This window comes from Neofelis nebulosa, chromosome 14 (genome assembly GCF_028018385.1).
Source record: "Neofelis nebulosa isolate mNeoNeb1 chromosome 14, mNeoNeb1.pri, whole genome shotgun sequence".
NCBI lineage: Eukaryota > Metazoa > Chordata > Mammalia > Carnivora > Felidae > Neofelis > Neofelis nebulosa.
In genome coordinates this window covers 18,390,306-18,413,782 of record NC_080795.1, presented here as the reverse complement: position 1 = coordinate 18,413,782, position 23,477 = coordinate 18,390,306, and the positions used below count along the sequence as shown (strand labels likewise).

Here is a 23,477-nt window from a genome sequence, read left to right as displayed (position 1 = left end):
TTTTTTTCTTTATGTTGTGAGAGACCTACTCACTTTATATTCTAACCTTTATTTTTTTTTCAAATGTTTATTTATTTTTGAGAGAGAGAGAGAGAGCACGAGCAGGGGAGGGGCAGAGAGAGCAGGGAGCAGAGGATCTGAAGCAGGCTTCAAGCTCTGAGATGTCAGCACAGAGCCCAACACAGGGCTCGAACCCATGAACCACAAGATCATGATCTGAGCTGAAGCCATACCCTTAACCAACTGAGCCACCCAGGTGACCCTATTCTAACCCTTCTTTAATTTGTCACTTGGCATATGATTATATACATGATAATTGTTCTAATTTGTTCCTTGTTGTTCCTTTCTGTAGCATTCTGTTCTTGTACTCTGAGGATACTACCTTCTCAAATCTTTCTCTGAAGTTTCTTTGTTTCTTCTAGAGACATTTTTTCTGTTGTTTTTTTTATCTTGTCCTTCCCTTTGTCCTTTTGTGATGTTGATAGAGTATTCATTCTATTTAAAAAGGGAATGGGATTGTTTCTCTCTGTAACAAAGGATGTGTTTCCTCTTTTGTTGTATGTGGGTCTGTTTTCCTGCCTAATCTCTCATTAAGAGATCTTTGCTGGAAATATTATGTAGGTGTTCAGGACTTGTCTAAATGAAATGAAGCTTTAATGGGAGCAGGCAGGTACCAGGTCTCTAGCTGTGGAAGTTCCAACTGCCAAAATAAGAGAACTTTTCTCTGATGCTGGCACCAAGAGTTCTAATTCTGCCTGTGCAGATACTTACATCTTATTAGAGAAGAATCCTTAGGTGTTTTTAGTCTGAGGTTGACGCTTGATTTTTACACTAAGCATCAGAAAACACAGAGAAGGAAAGCAAAAAAAAAAAAAAGTGTATCAGGAAGAAAGAAGTAAGTTGCTATGCAGATAGCCTTCTCAGATAAGCCATTCTTCTCACTCATGTTGCCTTTACATCTTCTAGCTCTCCTCTAGGTCAGTCTTTTGCAGTTACTCTGCTCTATACCTGCCTCACTCTTTTACTTGTCAAAATGCTTCCATCCTCTTTTTATCCTTCAGAAATGTGTTGAAATCTCTCTCCTGCTCATGTTTCTGTTTCATTATCTTTGTGGCAGTGAGTGTTTTCTTTTACTGTTATCTAATGATGGTAGGAAGGTTGAAAAAATTAAGGAAAAATACACATCCTCAGCCTATTATCTTATACCATCTTTAAATAGAAATTTCGAAGTCTATGTAACACAGTTGCCAGTGGAACATTTAAATAAAAAGGTCTATATTATCAAAAAGAAAGGACTAGCGGTATCTTCATATCTTGATTAATGACGTGCACATACACTAAAATAAGGGTACACACACAGAGATGTGATAGAACAAATAGCCAGTTGTAAAGGAAAGTTATAAAAACTGGAATACACTAGATGGAGGAATCCACATAAATTTTTAAGGTAATACTAGATACTAGGTTACAAAACATGTTGTAACTTCCATGGCATAACTAGCCTCATTCAACCATTGTGGGTAGATAATGCCCCTTAATGAATTATGACCCCTTGTATCCACATCATTTAGTAATTTGACAATTTCTTTGCCCTTATTAAGAGATAGAGTCTTTTTCCCCCCACTACCTTAAATCTTAGCTGACCTTGTGAATTGCTCTTTCCATCAGAATGTGATAGAAGTGATACATAAGTTCCAGAGATTAAACCTTAAAAGAACTTGTAACTTCCACTCTTGCCTTCTTGAAAACCTGAGACCATCATCTAGACAAAAGCCCAGAGTAGCCTACAGTAGAATAGGAAGCCATATGGAGGAAAGCCAAAGCATCTTGTCAACCAACAAGTTGTCAGACATGAGAGTAATACCATCTGGGACTCTCCCAACCCCAGTGAGCTGTCACTGAGCTGAGTGAGCTCAGGCAAGACCAGAAGAAGAAACACTCACATGGTCTATTCACAAAATTAAGAAAATAATAAATCATTGGTGTTTTAAGACATTAAATTTTGGAGTGTTTTGGGGCACCTGGGTGGCTCAGTCGGTTAAGCATCCGACTTCGGCTCAGGTCATGATCTCACAGTCTGTGGATTCAAGCCCCGCATCGGGCTCTGTGCTGACAGCTCAGAGCCTGGAGCCTGCTTCCGATTCTGTGTCTCCCTCTCTCTCTGTCCCTCCCCTGCTCATGCTCTGTCTCTCTCTGTCGCAAAAATAAAATAAAAAACATTAAAAAAAAAATTAAAAAAAAATTTTTGGAGTGTTTTTCTTTCTTGAGCAATGGATTACTGAAACCACATCTAACAGAAGTTTTGGGCTTTGTCTCTAATTGGGGCAGTTTTTTAAGTTTATTTTTTTCTTTTGAGAGAGAGAGTACAAGTGGGGCACAGGAAGAGAGAGAAAGGGAGAGAGACAGGGAGAGGGAGAGAATCCCAAGCAGGCTCCACACTGTCAGTGCAGAGCTTGATGTGGGGCTCAAACTCACAAACTGACATCATGACCTGAACTGAAGTCGGACAATTAACTGACTGAGCCACTCAGGTGCCCCTCTAATTGGACAATTTAAATGGCACAAAATCATTCCTTCAACAATCGTTGTAGGTAAAGGAACTCTGTGCACAGATTGGCTTAGGTATGAATTTTTGCTTTTCCGTGAACTAGTTTTTATAGCAAGAAATTGTCATGATTGGCTTAGGTCAAACCAGATCCTATCCCTAACACTGAGGATGAGTTCAATCTCAGTCAAGCTAATGGAGAAGGAGTGGAATGGATTCTACAGAGGCAGTTACAATGTCTATGATAGGTAGGAGGAGGCTAGTAACTGACGATGCAAAAATTTCTGTTTATGATCCTTATTCATTGTTGTGTCTCTTGAAGCCAACATTGTCACCATGGAAACTTCTGCCACCCTTGCCCAACTTGCCACCATTAGAATTGCCACTTCTGAGTCTGCTTAATAGCTGCTGCCATTACTTCATGCCATTGCTGCCAGCATTATAAAGCTGTTCCACAGCTTGGGTGATCATGGTTTTCAGCATGAGCCACAACCAGTGCCAAAGTGCTGGACTGCTTTCCAGCCTAAACTGAACTGAGAACAGTGCATAGCGAGGGTCTAACCAAAAAGATAAAGTTGGAAAGACAAAGGACATGAGGCAGACATAAAAGACAAAATGGGGGAGAGGAAGAGAATATCTGGTCCCACCTTGGTTGCAAAGGTACGCGACTCATAGATGGTCTGGAAAAGGCTGCATATCACTTCTATTAGAAGTGCAGCAGCTTTGGGGCACCTGGGTGGCTCATTCAGTTAAGCATCTGACTTTGGCTCAGGTCATGATCTTGCAGTTCATGAGTTTGAGTCCCGCATCGGGCTCTGTGCTGACAGCTCAGAGCCTGGAGCCTGCTTTGGATTCTGTGTCTCCATCTCTCTCTCTCTCTCTCTCTGCCTCTCCTCTACTCATGTTCTCCCTCTCTCTCTCTCTCTCTCTCTCAAAAATAAATAAACATTAAAAAAAAATTTTTTTTTTAAAGTGCAGCAGCTTTAGGGGTGGCAAAAACAGCTTTGACTGCAGAATCAGCTGCAAAGGAGAGAAAAGTTGATGCCCAGTGGAGGAGCCAGAGTTTTAGGAAGTACTCTGAGTTCCAGGACACTCACCACAGCTGCCTGCCTTCAGAGTCACACATCTGGAGAGCCTCTCTCTCTGAAGAGAGGCTCTTCACCTCCAGAATCTCATTCATACATGCCCTCAACAGTCACCAGAGAGGATTTTCTCACTTGAACAACAGCTAAGCCCTGGGAGGCTCTCTACATTCCCACTTCCTGGGTTCGGCTGCCGCAAAAGTGCTCTGCAGCTGTGGCCCAGCTCAGGTTGCCATGTGCATCTCCTGGATGAGGGAGGACTGTAAAAGAAAAAGAGGAAGGGAATGCTATCCATAAACAACCAAAAGATATGCATATACCAGGCAGATTTCTCACAGTTCTTACACTGTGCCCTCACACATGTGTATGCTTTCAAGTCATATTTTATTTTTCAAACTATGGTGCCAACTTAATGGATTCTACTTGGTACTATTTTCTTTTTTAGAGTTTGCATCTATATTCATAAAAGCAATGGATGAATAGTTTTCCTTTTTGTGCTCTCCTTAATAAGCTTTGCTATTAAACTGAATTCTTAATATGAATGAGAATTCATCTAGAAAAATCTGTGGGCTGGAATTGTTTAAATAACATTGAAATTATCTTTTTTAAAAGGTGAGCTGGAAGTCTGTTATAAAACCACCTATCCAGTTCTGGTACCTGTTTAAATAGTAGAGATTAACTTAACTTGCAATCTGTATATTTTCTCGTGGAAAATTTGTGTAGTTTATATTTTGCTCAACAATCTTTTTTCCTAGTATTTCATTTTGTTGCCACGTAATTATATCATATTTTAATCTTTCCAATATCAGTGTTAATGTCATCTTTCTTATTTTTAATATTTTATATATTTGTTCCATGTCCTTTTCTTCTTTGTCAGGTTTTTGAGGGGTTTTCTGTTTTACTGGTCTGTAAATGCATCTAGCTTTTGAAATTTTTAGTCTGTATAATTTTTTCCTCTTTAATTATTTTTGTCTCTATTAATTTTATTTTCCTATTTTTTCACCTTTTTCTTGCTGCAGCTTCTCTAATTTTCTATGATAATTACTCAAATCCTGTGTGATCAGTAATTTTTCTTCAATGGTGAAGCTCTTTAAGGCTATGCATCTTCCTATGCACAGTTATTATACATCTCAGTACTTTTAACTCTCTTCTTTACATTGCTTCCTTAGCAGTTTGTAATTTCTATTTTGATTTCTTCTTTGATCCAACAGTTATTTAGCAGGAGTATGTTTCTTAATTTCCAAGTCACTAGTTTGGCTCATATATTTCATATTCATTTCTAACTCAAAAAAATATGGTTAGGGATCTCTGCTTTTAAAGAAAAAAAACAATCATTATTTACTTGTGGCAAACTATATGATGATTTTTTATAACAGTCATGCCATGATCATGTGGAAAAAAATGTTTATTCTCAATATAAAGAGTATAACATTATATATACATAAAATTAAGGTTATGCTGTATTATTTCATTGCATTCTATCTTTAATTAATTTTTATTTTCTTCTTTTATCAAATTCTAAAAAAGCTGCATTAAAATTCCCACCACAATTAATTATATTTTTATGTTCTTCTAGCATCCTTTGCTCTACACAGCATTTTTTCTTACTGGCTTTAAGAGTAATTCTTGAAATGAACATATTTCTAGGTTTTTTTTTTAATCAATCTAACAGTATCTGACTTTTAATAACAGATTCAGTCCATTCACAATGTATCAAAATTAGCAAGTAGGATTTATTTTAGGAATGAAATACCACAATTAATATAATTCCCTAATTAACACATTAAAAAATAAAATGTTTTCATCATTTCAGTATGTTCTGAAATGGCACTTGATAAAAGATAGTAGCAATTATAATAAAAAGCCTAAGAAGCCATTGAAATAAATGGCTTAAATATAATAAAAGCTGTATACTCCAAACCAGCAACAAATATTTCAAATGGTGAAATGTTAAAGCCATTTTTATCAAAATCAGGGACAGGAAAGAAATGTTCTCCACTATCATAATTAAACATTAATTCTTCTGTTCTAGGGAATATAGTACAGTTAGGTAATAAAATACTGGTAAATATTGGAACAAGAAGAGATGAATTATCTTTTTGTTATATGACTTATGCTATAATTACCAAGAAGACTTGATTTCCTTTTAAAAGATAAATATGCAATAATTAGTAGCTTTATGCTGGGAATCACGAGCAATAAACAGAAACATGAAATATTTCCATTTATAATATAGTTAAGAATGATGAGATTTATTTCTAACAAGGATAAAAGGCTTAGTTGAATATAATTATCCATTATTTGAGGTCATATAATAAGGCCTAAAAAGAGCAAGTCTTAATATCATTTAAGAATATCTGGGAGCAGGGGCGCCTGGGTGGCTCAGTCGGTTAAGCATCCGACTTCAGCTCAGGTCACGATATCACGGTCCGCCGCGTCGGGCTCTGTGCTGACGGCTCAGAGCCTGGAGCCTGTTTCAGATTCTGTGTCTCTCTCTCTCTGACCCTCCCCCATTCGTGCTCTGTCTCTCTCTGTCTCAAAAATAAATAAACGTTAAAAAAAAAATTTAAAAAAAATATATCTGGGAGCAGTAAAATAATGTCTGAAAAGAAGGGGAGATATTTGCCTTGCAAACAGTACAACTTCACATAAAGCCACCATAATCAAAAGAATGTGATGTTAGCACATGAATAGGGAACTCTGTTAGAGTAATGGGGAATAATCAATAGGTACATTCTAATATATGCAAAAATCCAGTATCTAACAAAGACAGTATTCAAATGTAATAGGGATGTTAACTATCTTGAATTTAAATAAATAGTTGCGAATTAAAAGAAAAGTCACTAGAAAATGAGGCCTTTGCTTCTGGCCAATGTAGATTAATAAGGACTGGATTGAACCTCTCATCTTAAACAACTAGAAAAGCAGACCCGATACATGAAACAACAGTTTTCAGACATTGGACTTCAAGCAGCTCAGAGCACTGATTCCTGAGAAAGGGGAAACAAGAAAGATGAGACTGGATGAGTGACCTAACTCACTGCCTGGAGAGCCTTTTCAGGCTGAGGCCTAAGAAGAGGAGCTCAAACAGCTCAGCAACCTCGTGGACTAAGGAGACAAATTTAGAAAGCCAAGGCAGCTATCATTCTCAGGGTAGAGTGTCTGGGAGGAGAGAAATGCAAGAGGCCCCTCTCAAGTCCTTGGACTGATCTTTGGGTGCATGTGAGGAAACTCCCTGGGGCTGGGAAAGACCACCAGAGAAGAGTAGGGAGATCCTCACATCTCATGTGGGAGAGATTTATGTTCCCACAAGCCAAAGTAGAAAGATCTAGTAAATGCGTCATTTGGTACAGAGTCCACAGACGGGGATTGCTTAGTAGTGGGTCAGTTATCCCTAGGTGAGGATTGTTCTGAACCCAAATAATTTAACTTTTTTCAGGACAAAGTCCAAAAATAAAGGCATTCAAAAATATTCAGCACTTACCAATGTAAAATTCACAATGTCTGGCATCAATAAAAAATTAACTTGGTATGCAAAGAAGCAGAAAAAACTGGCCCATAAATCAGGGGAGAATCAATCAGTATCAGCAGAGCCAGAAATAACACACTAGAATTAGTTGACAAGTCTGTTAAAACACCTGTTATAAATAAATTCCAGAAGATAGAGGAAAGTGTGAGGATGAAGAGAGAAAGGAAAGATATTAGAAAAACCAAATCACATTAGAGATGAAAGATACAGTATGTGAAATGAGAAAATGCACTGGCGGGAATTAAAAGCAGATTAGACACTGCAAAAAGAAATACTAGTGAACTGGGAAACATAGCAGTGGAAAGTATACAAAATAAAACACAAAGAGAAACTTAACAGAGTGAACAATAACAGAACAGAACAATGAATGGAAATCGAATAGAAGGTGAACTATGAGCTATGGAACGAACAGCCTATCATACGTTTGTAATTGGAATCACAAGGAAAAGAGGAGAATCAGGGAGACACATGATATTTGAAGAAATGGTGGCTGAAGTTTTTCCAAATTTGATGAAACTGTAAACATATAAATCTAAGAAGCTCAGTGCTATGGACTGAAATGTATCTCCCAAACATTCACATATTGAACCTTTGACCCCAGAGTAATTGTAGATGGGACCTTTGGGAGGTGATTCAGTTTAGATGAGGTCATCAGGGTGGGGCCTTCATAATGGGATTGTAAGAAAGGCTTAACTAAGGAAGGACGGTAGAGTGAAAAGGAAGAATGACCCAACCAGGGGGCAGTATCATCAGAACAAGCCTAAGGACAAGAAAGGGTGTTGTGTATTTAGACTAAAAGTAAAGTTTTTTGTATGTTGGGGATGAGAGTCAGGGGAAGGGGAGTTGAAGGGATTGAAGGTAGAGGAGAGAGGAGAAAAACTGATAGAAACATTTTTCTGAGAAGGCAGGGATATGGGATACAAAGCACAGATGGACGAAATAGCAGATTACAAACACCTTTTCTACTGTAACAGAAAACAGTAGGCACAGATGTGTGTAGATCTGTTTGGACATATTTGGTCAAGAAGAGTTGCTTCTGATGGTTGCTTATCTATGACGTAAGATGTGAATTCATCTGTTGGTTGTAGGGTCATACGAAGGAGAGAATAGAGATTCTACATGACATTGGAAACCATGAGTCCATAAAGACTCCAGTCTGGTCATGTGTCTTTTTCTCCAGCAATATTCTGCTAATGCTCAGACCAGGTGACCTATACAGATTTCCTCAGAACAGAAAAAAAAAACCTTATTCCCCACCTTATTTCCTTATGCCATCTTCTCTCTCTTCTCTCTCTTCAATTTTGTTAAGCAACATTAATTGAGTTTCTGCGCCTTCCAGGTACTGTAAAAAGGAGTCCAACAGATCAGTAGTTCCCAATGTTTTCACAAAGGACTATAGACCCATGTTTTGTGGTAGGCAGTCATAACTCAGAATGCATCAACTCTCCCACATCCCTTTAATTAACTTCGTTATCCCTCTTTCATGAAAAGAGTTCAAATTCATCTAATCAGGCTACTTTTTACTTGTTTCACTTGTTACTGAATAAATTACATAGTACCTATCTTATTCAGTTTGGGATCCTATAGCAAAGTACCATAGACTGGGCAGCTAATAAATATCAGAAATTTATCTCCCATTGTTCTGGAAACTGAAGTCCAAGATCGGGGTGCAAGAATGGTCAGGTTTTAATGAGGACCGGCTTCCAGGTCCTAGACTGCCCTTTTCTGAGTGTCTTCACATGGCACAGGAGCAACAGATCTCTCTAGGGTCCCTTTTACAAGACACTATCCCATTCATGAATACTCCACTCTCACGACCTAATTAACTCCAAACGTGCCACCTAATAATACTATCATATTGGGGTTCAGATTTCAACCTATGAATTTGGAGGGGGAACACAAACATTTGGTCCACAATAGTACCTTTCTCTCTTCTATGTATTTTCATACTAATTTTATACCTTCATTTAGAATTTTTAGTTCCTAAGTATAAAAGTTAATAGTGTGTCTGTAATTTCCAGAACTAACATCTCATAGAATGACTCATAAAAAGATCTGTGTGATTTACTAAACAGAATATTGAATACAGTGATTATGTTGACTCCGCCAAAACCTGTATTTTACAGGAGCATTTAGCAGGTTGCTAGGGGAAACTCTGAAGGAAAGAATCTGAGCTGGAAGTGGACTTCTTCTGAGCATCTCACAAAAATAAATGAAACCAAAGAAATATAGATCATCCAAAAGGTAAAGATGGTATTTCACACCTTCCTTGTATTCACCTTTAACTTCCACACTAAAAACAGAGACAGAGAAGGAAAAGAAAACCGAAACATTAGACAGGAAGGAAAGTTGGAAAAGAAACTTCCTCTTGATTCCTTGACATAAACATTTTTGGCCATCATTTTCAACAAAAATTTTGAATTTCTGTTTGATGTCAAAATTGCAGGGGCTCAGTTGGTTAAGCATCCGACTTTGGCTCAGGGCATGATCTCACGGTCCGTGAGTTCGAGCCCCACGTCAGGCTCTGTGAGGACAGCTCAATGCCTGGAGCCTGTTTCAGAGTCTGTGTCTCCCTCTCTCTCTGACCCTCCCCCGTTCCTGCTCTGTCTCTCTCTGTCTCAAAAATAAATAAAAACATTAAAAAAATTTTTTTTTAAATTTCACCAGCTTCTTAAGTGTCTCTTATTTTATTTTATTATTTTTATTGACATATATTTGACATACAATGTTATATTACTTTTGTGTGTACAACATAGTGATTTGACAATTCACTTGAAGTGTAGCTACCATCTGTCGTCATACAAAGTTATTACACTGTTACTGACTACATTCCCTATGGTATACTTTTCATCCCTGTGACTTATTTATTTTATAACTAGAAGTTTGTACCTCTTGAACCCTTTCACTAATTCCCCCCACCTCCTCCATTCTGGCAACCACCATTTTGTTCTTTGTATTTATGGGTATATTTTTGTTTTCTTTGTTTGCTCATTTGTTTTGCTTTTTAGATTCCACGTGTGAAATCATATGGTATTTGTCTTTCTTTGACTTAATTTCACTTAGCATAATACACTCTAGATCCATACATGTAGTTGTGAATGGCAAGAATTCATTCTTTTTTATGGCTGAGTAATAGTTCGTGTATATACCACATCTTCTTTACCCATTCATCTATTGATGAATACTTAGGTTGCTTCCATATCCTGACTATTGCAAATAATGCTGCAATAAACACAGGGGTGCATATATCTTTTGAAATTCATGTTTTTGTATTCTTTGGGTAAATACCCAGCTGCAAAATTATTGGATTGTGTGGTATTTCTATTTTTAATGTTTTGAGGAACCTCCATATTATTTTCAATAGTGGCTTTACCACCAATTTATATTCTCACCAGGGTTCTTTTTTTTTTTTTTTAATTTACTTATTTACTTTGAGACAGAGAGAATCGCGCATAGATTGAGACAGAGAGAGTGAGAAAGAGAGAGAGAGAATCCCAAGCAGGCTCCATGCTGTCAGCAAACAGCCCAATGTGGAACTTGATCTCATGAACCCCGAATCATGACCTGAGCTGAAATCAAGAATTGGATGCTTGACCGACTGAGCCACCTAAGCACCCCAAGGGTTCCTTTTAATCCACATCCTTCCCAATACTTGTTATTTCTTGTCTTTTTGATACTAGCCATTATGATTGGTATGAGGTGATATCTCATTGTGGTTTTGATTCGCGTTTTTCTGATGATGACTGATGTTGACCATCTTTTTGTGTATCTATTGGCCATTTGTATGTCTTCTTTGAAAAATGCCTATTTAGGTCCTCTGGCCATTTTTTACTGTTTGGGTTTTTTGGCATTGAGTTGTATAAGTGTTTTATATATTTTTGTATTAATTCCTTATCAGATATATTATTTGCAAATATCTTTTCTCATTTAGTAGGTTGCCTTTACATTCTGTTGATGGTTTCCTTCACTGTGCAAAATCTTTTTTTTTTTTTATCCCAACAGTTTATTTTTGCTTTTGTTTCCCTTGCCTGAGGAGACAGAGCCAGAAAAATGTTGTTTAGGCTGATGTCCAAGAGATTACTGCCTGTATTTCCTTTTAGGAGTTTTATGGTTTCAGGTCTCACATTTAGATCTTTAATCTATTTTGAGTTTATTTTTGTGTATGGTGGTCCAATTTCATCCTTTTGTGTATAGCTTTCCAGTTTTCCAAACACCATTTATTGAAGAGACTGTCTTTTCTCCATTGTATATTCTTGCTTCCTTTGTTGTAGATTGACTATTTAAGCTCAGGGTTATTTTTACACTTATTTTAAATTTTCCAAGAAGCAGAATCAAAAGCCATTCAGGTCAATGGATAAAGAAATTACGGTTTTTCTACTAAAATCAGAACTCTGAGACAAATAAGGGCACAACAAATAGAATATTTGAAATCTAAACAGTTCTGAAAAATCTAGATGATTTGGACTCATTTGAATCAGTTACCAACAAAGGTGGCCACACCATATTTAGCATCTGTTGAGAATCTGAAAATTCTATGGAATTTCAAGGGTTCCATTTTTATTAAGAGTGGTCAGCAAATTTGGGAACTCTTATTAGATCTTGCTTATGATTTTCCTATGTGATAAGAGCAAAAAATGTGTCTTGATATTCATAGCAAACTGTTTTCAACCACACCTAAGTTTATATTAATGAGGTGATTTTTGGAAAGTGCTTAAAGATAGGGACTGGTTGCCAGGGTAACCAACCACTGAATGGAAGGTTGACACTTCCATTCCCACCCTCCTGACCTCCCTGGGAAGGGGAGAGTGGTTGGAAGTTCAATCTATCACCAAAACCCAATGATCTAATCAAGCATGCTTACAGAATGACACCTCCATAAAAACCGAAAGTATGAGGTTCAGAGAGCTTCTTGGTTCACAAATGCTTGGAAGTGCTGAGAGAGTGGCATGCTTGGAGAAGGCATGGAAGCCCTGTGCCCTTTCTCCATGTGAGCCCTATGCTTCATCTCCATCTGGCTATTCTGAGTTATATCCTTTACTAAGAAACCAATAGTATTTTGCAATACTATTTACTAAAAGTAAAACTTTCTCTGAGTTCTGTGAGCTGCTTTAGCAAATTAATGAAACCCAAGGTGGGGGGGGGGGGTCCTTGAAACTTCCAATATATGGTGGGTCAGAGGCACAGATGACAACCCATACTTGTGATTGGCATTGAGGTGGGGGTCATGGGAGTCTTCTTGTAGGACTGAGCTCTTAACCTGTGGGATCTGACAGTCTCCACACAGTGTCAGAATTGAATTGAATTGTAGACACTTAGCTGATGTCACAGAATTGCTTTGTGGTGTGCAAAGGGTACATACACTGGAATTAGTGTCAGAAATGTAGCCTTTGTGTCCTCAACCATTGACTTTTATGATCCAAAATTGCCCTATTTATAAGTAAAATGTTTTTATAGTGCTTTAATTTCAAACTATGCCTTTACTGCTGCCACAGGAAAGATGCTTACCTATAAATGTTGACCTCAATCCCTAATCTTTACGAATAAAGTATTTTTCAATTTATATTTGTTTTCTAGAATTTAAAATAATCTGCTAAAAAGGAAAGCATCATATTTATTATGATTGACATAGTCTTTAAAAATTTAGAGGCATTGGAGAATGTATTTTATAGCTTCTTTTGACATGTCTTTGAGAAATAGCTAATACTCAGTACAAGCTTTCTTCTTTAAAGAAAAAAATTGGGGAAAATACAGTCAAATTAGATGTCTTGGAAAATTCGCCCTTGATTTTGATCAGAAATTTCAGGTATACCAGTTTTCATAGCAGCCATAGCTTATGTCATATGAAAGAAAGATTTTTTTAAATGCACATTTTAAAAGGAATACTATTCTTTGTTAACTAACTAAAATTTAAATAAAATAAAAAAAGGAATACTATTTTTATTAGACTCTAGGAAAACTTTTGGATGGTTGAAGTGTGGGATTTTTTAAATGTGCTTCTTTGTTTTTAACCAAAAATGATGTCTTATGAAACTGCTTTAGGCCTTTTTCTGGGTTTCTCACTAAGGCAAAGATGAAAGCATATTTGGGAAGTCCAGACAGTTCTTATTTTTCAAAAATTGACTAACTTGGCACACAAGCCTCCTAGTTAAGAAAAATATAATGTTCTTGACACTAAAACTTGCTGTTTTATTTATATCTCTTACCCTCTTTCTATATTAGTTTTACCGTAACTATAATCTCTGTCATCCTACAACCACTCCCCCACCCCGCCAGCTTACCCCACACATTCTTTTCCCCACCCCCATTCTTTGTGACATGCAGTTGACTTTTCCTCAATTTTGTGAAATGTGCAGTGCAATCCCAGCTTCTATGTGGGTCCCCAAGCTTTTCTCTCCCTATCCAGTTTACCCTATATAAGTTTTCCTGTGCACAAATGTAAGGCTGCTGCTGGGGTTTTTTCAAGACACCTCACCAGACTTGCATTACTTGACATAGACTTCCTTGCCTTACATTTCTGCGATGATGAGAAAGTGTGATTAGTTATCCAGGGGTTTCAACCCAATATGCACTTATGAAAAAGATAAAAGAAGATAATAGTAGGTCTTTCCTCAAGTCAAATCAAATTTATCAGTGGCAATACTGACATTACTAAAAACAAAAACTGGACAAAACAAGCATCCTAGAAACCAAATTTGCAGTCCAAATCTTAAGAGCCCCTGGGGCACAGATGTATTAATATACATATGTGCAGACATATATACTAATTATTAATATATTTACAAATATGGCAGATATTTCATTCAGGCTAGGTTGATGATATTAACACATCCATTTGCAATTAGTGATTGTGTTTTAAGTAAAGGAACTGTAAAATATTCATTTCATTTCAGAAGGGCAATTAATTCAGGAGAATGTGGTTTCCTAATGAATGCCATCTTTTTTGGGCTTTGATGGTCTTTATTCTGTATGTGTGTGTTACTGTGGCCAAAGATGTAAAATATGTTTCTGGATAAGATACATATACTACTTAAGAATGTGAACACAAAGAGTCTTACCTTCGAATTCAGAGAAATGAAATATTTATGGCCATATATGGGGTTTTTTTTTTTGCTTTTTTTTGTTTTTATTTTTTTAATGTTTATTTATTATTGAGAGACACAGAGAGACAAAGCATGAGCATGGGAGGGGCAGAGAGAGGAGGAGACAAGGCATCCAAAGCAGGCTCCAGGCTCCGAGCTGTCAGCACAGAGCTCGACTCAGGGCTTGAACCCACAAACCGCAAGATCATGTACCTGAGCCAAAGTCAGACGCCCAACTGACTGAGCCACCCAGGCGCCCCGGCCATATGTGTTTTTGACATAAACTGAGTAGTGTCATTTTCCTGCCTTAAACAAATGGTAAGCCTTTCATTCCCCTTGTGTCAGCTTTTGCCTGATCATATCTCTATTTGAAGGCAAGTCCAATCTAGGCAAATGTAGAGCAAGTGGAATTAGTTAGGAAAGTTACATTTAGAAGTAAAATCTCTTTTCCTCCAGATTGATGAGTTTATACCCAGAATTAACATTAGTGTCAATTCTTAGATTTTCATGTGGAGAATAGCCCCCTGCAGACATGGCAGAAATATAAACCCAGAAAACCTCAGTCATAGCCACTTTATATCATTTTCTCCCATTAAAGGCTAAAATTGCATCTCTAAAATAATGGGTTTGGGGAATAAAAACATTTATATAGAATAGCTTAAGGCAAGTAGCCTAATTTTCAGAATGTAATAAATAAAACTAAGAATAAAATTGTAGCTTTATGAATATATGCAATGCAAGGGAAGTTGTGTATTAAAATTAAAATATCATTGCATGGAAATGAGCTTCCTGAACTGGTAAATGCACTGTTCAAAGAAAAATATTTCAAAGGCATATTTCTCTACATGATTAAGATTCTTTTTTTTTTGTTTGTTTGTTTTTTTTTGTTTTTTTTTTCATGATTAAGATTCTTTACAATTAAAAACCTCTGTCTTAAAAATATTCTTCAACTTCAAAGGCATTTCTAGTCAGGAAATCCCCCGAGATTCCTTGGTGACACTTCTCTCTCTCTCTCTCTCTTTTTTTTTCTCAGTAATAGGAAATTACAATACCAAAATACAACAGAACCCACACATCTGTTAACTACTTTTGCTACGGGTACTCAGTTGATGCAAGATGCCTCTGTTGAAGCCTGGGGGAGGAGGCACAAAGCAAAGGAATGCCACCAGCCAACAGAGGCACCAATTTCAGAGATAAAATGATAAGAGAAAAGAAGAAAAATGGAATAGCCAATTTGTAGAAAAAGCCAGTTTGTATTCACTTTAGAGTTTATGTGTATATGTGAGTGTGTCTGTGTATGTGTGTATTTTGTCTGAAGACAAAGGTACTCAATGAGTGTTGGTTGACTGATCAATCTTTCTTTTGCGAAATAGAAATCCCTCTGGAGAAACTGCATTGAAATAGTCACTTCTAATTCAAAAGGTAGTTTTCCTATTAATGTTATCAGGATCAAAATATTCAACCTCTTAATTTGCTCAATAGGTCTGCAGATATAAATTAAATATATGTATTGGGAAAAACATAACAATCTTTCAATGAGATCTTCATCATCAAACATTCAATACAGTATCAACAGTGCCAACAGAGTATTTATCCTCTGTTCCAGAGACTGTGGCAAATACTTCATAGGATTCTAGAAACAACACTACACAATAGCTATTAATACTCCGTTTTATAGATTAAAACATTAAGGTTGTGCCTAAGCTCTCAGTGAATTGGTAACAAATCTGGATTTTACTCAGTGTGTCTAACCTGAAAGCATATTTGTTCATCTATGCAAGGAGTTTTCAAAGAGTGCTCCTCTGACCAAACACAATAATATTATCCAGAAACTTATGAGAAATGCAAATTCTCAGGCTCTACCCGGGGTGTACTGAATTACATATCCTGAAGGTAGAACTTAGTGATCTGGTTTTTAACAAACCCTACTGGAAATTCTGAGGCCTGCTCAAACTTGAGAATCAATGCTTTATTCAATGCTAACTTGAATATATACTATCATGTTATAATTGATATAATATGACAAAGATTTTTTTTTGCTTGACTAAACCTTAGTTCTCCTAGGCCCATCTGTTTGCGCTCCTGTAAAATCCAGTTTTAGTAAAAACTCCACCAAGTAGTTTAACCAACATTTTCCTCTCTCAATATCTCATCACCTTCAATATATGATCAAGTTCCTCATCTTTCTCCATCCCTCAGATGATATTTGATCACTGTGGCCTATCTTCAGCAAGAATCCTGTTTACTCAGAATCCCCTTTACTTCTGGTGTTTCCACTTACTAATTTTCCATCCACTGACCCACACCCTGCTCTTAATCTATAAATTCCCACATGCCCATGCTATATTTGGAGTTGAGCCCCATCTCTCTCCCACACTGTGCAATCCCATTACAGCAGTCCCTACACCTATCGCAGTCTGCCTCACCATCTTTAACAAGTATCATTAAATATTTTTTTTAAAAAAAATACACAAATGTATTAAGCATGACTCAAACTCACTATCTGGAAGTTGTGCAGCAGAGTCATTCTTTACATTATATCACAGATATCCTTGTAAATTTCAGTAAGATAATTTTAAGAGTACCAAATCTATAATTGACTCCAATAATTTTTATTAGCATTTTTACAAAGTGAAGAGATTGGCGCTATACATATTTGTCAAAATCAAATTGGAATAACCAAGTTATTTCTTTGTAAATATAAGATTAAAAAGAAAGTTAAAAGATAATTTTAATAAACAATAATTCTGGGGGTGCCCGGGTGGCTCAGTCAGTCAAATGGCTGACTCTTGATTTTGCCTCAGGTCATGATTTCATGGTTCGTGAAATCAAACCCTGCATCAGGCTGTAGGCAGTCAGTGCAGAGCCTGCTTGGGATTCTCTCTCTCTCCCTCTAACTCTTTTCCTCTCGCTCTCTCAAAAATAAATACATAAACATTTAGGGGCAACTGGTGACTCAGTTGGTTAAGCATCTGACTTTGGCTGAGGTCATGATCTCACAGTTTGTGAGTTCAACCCCACATCAGGCTCTGAGCTGACAGTGTGACAGCTGAGAATCCCTGCTTGGGATTCTCTCTCTCCAGCTCTCTCTGCCCCTCCACGCCATCAAAATAAATTTCAAAAAACAAATAAATAAACATTTTAAAAAATAAACGGTAATTCTGAAATTGAAATTGCATTTGTTAACCCTTGTTAATCAGTTTGACTCTTGACTGACATTTATTATTAACATATAGAGGGGCGCCTGGGTGGCTTAGTTGGTTAAGCATCCATCTCTTGATTTTGGCTCCACTTGTGATCTCACAGTTCACGAGATGGAGCCCTGCGTTGGGCTCTGTGCTGACAGCAGGGAGCCTCTTGGGATCTCTCTCTCTCCTTCTCTCTCTGCCCCTCCCTCACTCACTGTCTCTCTCTCTCTCTCAAAATAAATAATTTAAGAAAATACAGACATCAGCTCATGTGTAGATGGTTAAGTTTTCATAGATTGATTATAATCAGCCACAGCTACTATGTGTAGCCAACCATTCTAACATTTCAGAAATATATTAATCTAATTTTAAAATAGACTGTTTTTATATATCACACACAAAAAAAACTATCTCCAGATTGATAAAGTAATGAACAACAATGTACGACTACCATTAAAAAAATGGTTCAATTTTAAGAAATCATTGAAATCATGTAAACTAATACAAGCAACTTATAAATAGGAAAAATTAATTTCAATGAGATAACATGGACTTCCCCAGTACTATAACTTTTACCTTACATGCAGTGGATGCTAGTAGCTAATCTCTAAAGGTGTCTTCCAACCAATTTCTTCTCTCCCTATATGAACAGGACACTTTTTAAATCAAGAGTGGAGCACGCTCACTTTAGCGGCAAATATATTGAAATTGAAATGATACAGACAAGATTAACATGGCCCCTGCGTAAGGATGACTCACAAATTTGTGAAGCATTCCATATTTTTGGTGATTGCATATTTTGGTGATTTTTGGTGTGGAGGGGTCAACCTCTCCTCATACCTCTGTGATGTTGGTCTTAGACCTGGCCACAGTGGTATCTCTGACTTTGGCTACTATTGTCCTGAGCCTTGCTAGGAGGCATCACACTGCTTCCCCCTATGATATGCCCTGTGTCTGTTTCCAAAAAAAAAAAACAAAAAAAAAGTGAAAAAACAAGAAGACTGGAGCTTCTTTCCTCTACCTTTGTTTGAGAAAGACTTTATTTTTCTTTCACTTTTGAAAGTGGCTTTCACTGGATGTGGGATTTTCCTGCAGCACTTTAAAGATGCCCCTCTACTGTCATCTTTCTTATATTGTTTCTGACTAGAAGTCTGTTGTTTATCTTATTACTATTCCTCTGTAGGTAAGTATTCAGAGATTGAGTTTAAGATTTTTTTTTTGTTTTCAGTTTCCAACAGTTTGAATAAGATGTGCCTAGGCTTGGTGGGTTGTTTTGGTTTTTTTAATGAATTCTTCTTGGTGTTCTTTGAGGTTCTGAGATCTGTGGTTTGATGTCTGACACTAATTTTGAAAATATTCCAGTCATCATTTCTTCAAATATTTTTTTTTGCCCCATTCTCTCTTCCTTTTCCTCTGGGAGTCCAATTATGCATATGTTATACTATTTGATATTATACCATTTGATATCATATGGTCTGTTTGATTTTTCACATTTTCTTCCTCTTTGTTTTTCAATTTGAATAATTTCTATTGACCTATCTTCAAGTTCACTAATTCTTTTCTAGGCTATGTCAAGGCTACTGATTCGCCCATTAAAGTCACTCTTTATCTCTGTTACTTTATTTTTGACTTCTGGCACTTCCATTTGACTTTATCTTATAGTTTCTAACTCTGCTGAAAATGCCTTTCTTATCTTGCGTTTTTCTTTTCCATCAGAGCCTCTAACAAATTAATCGTAGTTATTTTAAGTTTTCTGTCTGATAGTTCCAGCGTTTTTGTCATATCTGAGTCTGGTTCTGATAACCACTTTATCTTTTCAGACTTTGTTTTCCTTGCCCTTTTGTGTATCTCATAAAGTTTTTTTTTGTTGTTGTTAGAATCTGGCCATGTTGTACAAAACGCTAGATAATGAAGTAAATAATTTTTTCAAGTTTAGAGATAAGCCTGCCTCTTTTCTGTAAGGTTTGTAGAATGGAGTTTTATATTCATCTAGTCAGAAGTTGGCAGAGTTTGAAGTTTTTTACTACTGTGATTACCCTCAGGGCACTACTGCATCAGATTCTTCTAGTGATATCTTGTGTTTACAGTATGAGTTAATTTACCCATGGATTTTCTCAACACTTGCTCCCTGTTTGGCCCCATATCTTTCCTTTGTACTAGTTTCCCACTGTACATTCCACTGTTACTTATACTCAACAATTGTTAATGTGGTGGTGGGGAGAGAGGCTCATTTTCTGATGCTCTAATTAAACCTCAGGCAGGCACTATGAACATTGTGAGTATGCCCTTTACGGATGTTCCTGCATCTTCTTCAGATGTTAAATTTGGTCTAGCACATATTCATTCCTTCCACCAGGGGTAAAGGTTTTTTCCCCTTGTTTCCCTTCCCCAGCTACAGTAGGTTCCCACCAATACTCAAGCTCTGGTTTTAGTTGTCCTTTCCCCTATGGATTAAGACTTTTGTTCCATAAGGGAGATAAATCCAGGTAAAGCTGTGGCTGTGCCTGCTGTTCCCTGCCTAAACCAGCACCTTGGGGAAGTGTTCTGGGAATTCTTGTTGGTCTTCTCTGTGAGCACCTGGTAGAGTTCTTGACTGGAAAAGCTGCAAGGGCATGCAATCCTTCCCATGTCTATAGCCTCCTGGGGCTTCATATTCTCCTTCAAGCTCATATTTAGTCTTTAGCAACTCATTAAAAGTTGCTAGCTGAATATTCTTACCAGCTTGTATGTTGTTTGGTGGTATCTGTCCAAGATAAGCAAATGCTTACATTTTATTTTTCCCTGTGGGTACCTCTCTCTCTATAGATTTTAAGTAGGTGATTGTTCAGTGACCTAAGTTTTTGTAAGGGCTTACAAAATGTCAGTAGTACATGATTTATCCTGTCTTGTCTTATTGTAGAGGTTGGAGAGATGTTTTATACAGCTCTCTAATCTGAGTTGAAACACTCATTTCTCTCCTATAAAAATCATTTGAAAATCACCTTATCTTGTGATTAGCTTTCACCAGTAAAATACAGTGGATGTGACATCCTCAGACTTTGAGACCAGACTTACAGAAGAGTGATAGCTTCCACCAGCTGCCTCTTAGAATTGTAAGCCACTATGAAAGAAATCTAGCCAATCCACTGAAGAGAGAAGCCACATGTAGGAGCCCCAAGGTTCCCAACATGTGAGTGAAGAAGCCATTTTGGGTGATCCAGCCCCATTTGCCATCTGACTGCAATCACATGTAGACCCTAAGCAAGACCAGCAGAATAACCACTCAGCTGAGCCCTAGTCAACACACAGAATCATGCAAAAATAATCAGGTTGTTATTTTGAGCTACTAAGTTTTGAAGTGCTTTGTTATTTAGCAATAGATAGTAAAGCAATGCTCAATAAATATTTGTATTATAAATAAATGAAAATGAGGGGCACCTGGGTGGCTCAGTCAGTTAAGTGTCTGACTTTGGCCCAGGTCATAGTCTCACAGTTCATGGGTTCAAGCCCTGTGATGGGCTCTGTGCTGACAGCTTAGAGCCTGGAGCCTGCCTCAGATTCTGTGTCTCCCTCTCCCACTGCCCCTCCCCATCTCATGTTCTCTCTCTCTCTCTCTCTTTCAAGAATAAATAAACATTAAAAAAATTTTTTAAAGTTAAACATATTACTGCAATGTTTAGATAGGTCTCTAAATACCACATCTGCCTCCTTCTAAGAGTATTAGGTGGCAAATAGGTAAGGCAAAGGACTAGGAAGAGAAAACAATCAACCCAGAGAATCTAGCTAATGAAAAGTGTTGTTATCTTTCCCCAAAGGGGATGAAGAGTCAGTCTAGAGAATCAATGTGTTGTCTTGACCAAAGCAGACATTCAACAAAATGTAGCCACATGAAGCTCAAAATTAATTTGAGTGGAACTGAGAAGCCATTTGATTTTAATTTAAGGATCTTTCAGAGCCAGTCTTTGTGGATTATATTCTTATTCCAAGGAAATTACCCCAAATGTGTGTATAATATCTGAAAACATTTCCGTGCTTATTTTAATTGGAAACTTGCCTGATTTACTTTAAAAAATATTTGTTTAAAGTTTTAACTACTCTGAAGAGTCAGAAAATGACTAAAAATCGTCAAAACTGACAATTTTACCGACTCAGATAATAAATTATACCGCATACAATCAGTGCTGTTTTCTAACCAGAGCCTCTCTTAGAACTCAATTAAAGTTTAACAAAGAAGTACTAATGAGATGAATGAGTCAAAGACTGGTCAGCACAAAACAAAAATAAATTCCAGGAATTTAGATAAATAGGGCAAGTTCACAATTGGGATAAATTTAGAAACCTCTCTGAAGTATAATATTAGTTCCCTTATCAAGATTTCCTTAAAACAATTACTTTTATAAATCTTCTACTCCTGATGAGAAGAACATTATGATCATAATACTATATAATTTTATAAGATGATGACCCTATCTGCCCCAGGCCTACATAGCTGAAAGTTAATGAAGTGTGCCTTCCCACAGAGACAGATTTCTCAGGCTATAATTGAAGAAACTGTATATACACTTTATGGCACATGAAGTAATTTTTTACACTCTAATTTTAACTTCCAGAATTTAATCTTTGACTTCCTAGGTTGCCTAGCTTAATTCAGCCTGGCTGACTAGTGCAAGAACTGAAATCATCAAGATTGGAGAGCAGCGATACTACTATGCTTTAAGGAGGTAAAAGTACCATGAAAATAATGTCTTTTTTTGAGCTGTAATTAAAACAATGGTCAAGGCAGTAATAACAAGTGAATAGAGGCAGCTGTGAGAATTTGTGCTTGGGATTTCCTGTGGAAGTTGTAGATTTTTCCCCCTTTTTCTCCTTTTTGATGGTAGTCAATGAATAAGACTTTGTTTATGTGATATAATGCTTCCTGCACAGGTGTAGCTTGAGATTTAGGAGGAACTTAAAGAGAGCATGAATCTACAATTTCTTTTATTATTACAGATGGCTGTGTTGCAGCTGAGATTTTAAATTCTTCCTCAAAGAGAACAATGTAATTATAAATTGTATCATAGTAGCCACTGTTGAGCTGGAGTTATTTTAATAAAGGAAAAAGTAGCATCTAATGTTTATTAAGACTTCACTATCTACAAGGCACTGTATAAAGCCTAGCTATTCTAATTCTCAGATACATCGGCTAAAAAATAATATTGTTCCCATTTAAAGATGTCAACACTGAAGCTCAGAAATAAGGAATCTATTTAAGGCTCTGAAACAAAATTGGTGGCCAAATTATAATATGAAACCAGTTGCTCATAGTGTGATGTTTTAAGATACACTGTGATGATAATTAGGAGGCTTAAGTCATTAATAAATAAATTAACTGATTTCATAAATTCAATATTTATTGTGTGCCCCCTATAATCCAAAGCTTTGGAAAGCTTTGAGGAGGCAGAGAGTTAGCAAAACTTAGTATTTTATTTTGGAAGCTTATGCTGTAAGATAGATCTCTGATGGTTTATGTTGACGAATCACCTCTCCTCAGACTGTCAGCATTCATTTATCCATTCATTTGATAAGAATGTATTGAGAACCTGTTCTGGGCTAGGTCCTTTTTAAACACTTTATAAGTAGTGAAGAAAGCAAGTAAGAAAAATACACCTTCTCTCTCATAACTCACCAAGTAGTGGAGGAGGCATTTAACAAGATACATAAATAAAATATATAAAATATTATTTAATAATAATTACTAAGGAGAAATAAATAAATAATGGAAGGGGGAAGGCATAGGAGAGTTCCAGTAACAGAAAGGGTAGCCAGAGAAGTCCACAGTGAAAAATGACAATGTAAAAGCCTTACGAAAGTAAGGGGAAGAAGCATGACGATAGATAGATGTCTGGGCAAAGAGCCTTCTTAGCACAGGTGGAGTGAGTGTCAAACTCTGAAGCAGGAGTTTTTCTGGGGAGGCTTTTGTGACTGACACTGATGGTTGGGGAGAATGGCAGTAGATGAGGTCACAGGGAAAAGAGGGCCAGTTGTACAGGGTTTATAGATTAGAGTGAGGATTTGAGAGGGGTGGAATGCTGT

The 23,477-nt window shown here is 36.9% G+C and overlaps 1 protein-coding gene and 1 non-coding gene across 2 annotated transcripts in view; both read left to right on the top strand.

The window, feature by feature from the left end:
• The window catches only part of CPA6 (carboxypeptidase A6), a 541,179-nt gene that overhangs the window by 11,139 nt on the left and 506,563 nt on the right, over positions 1-23,477 (top strand). The window lies entirely within an intron of this gene.
• On the top strand, positions 18,106-18,208 carry LOC131495193 (U6 spliceosomal RNA). The gene has a single exon (XR_009253824.1). It is a non-coding gene; the product is annotated as a U6 spliceosomal RNA (small nuclear RNA).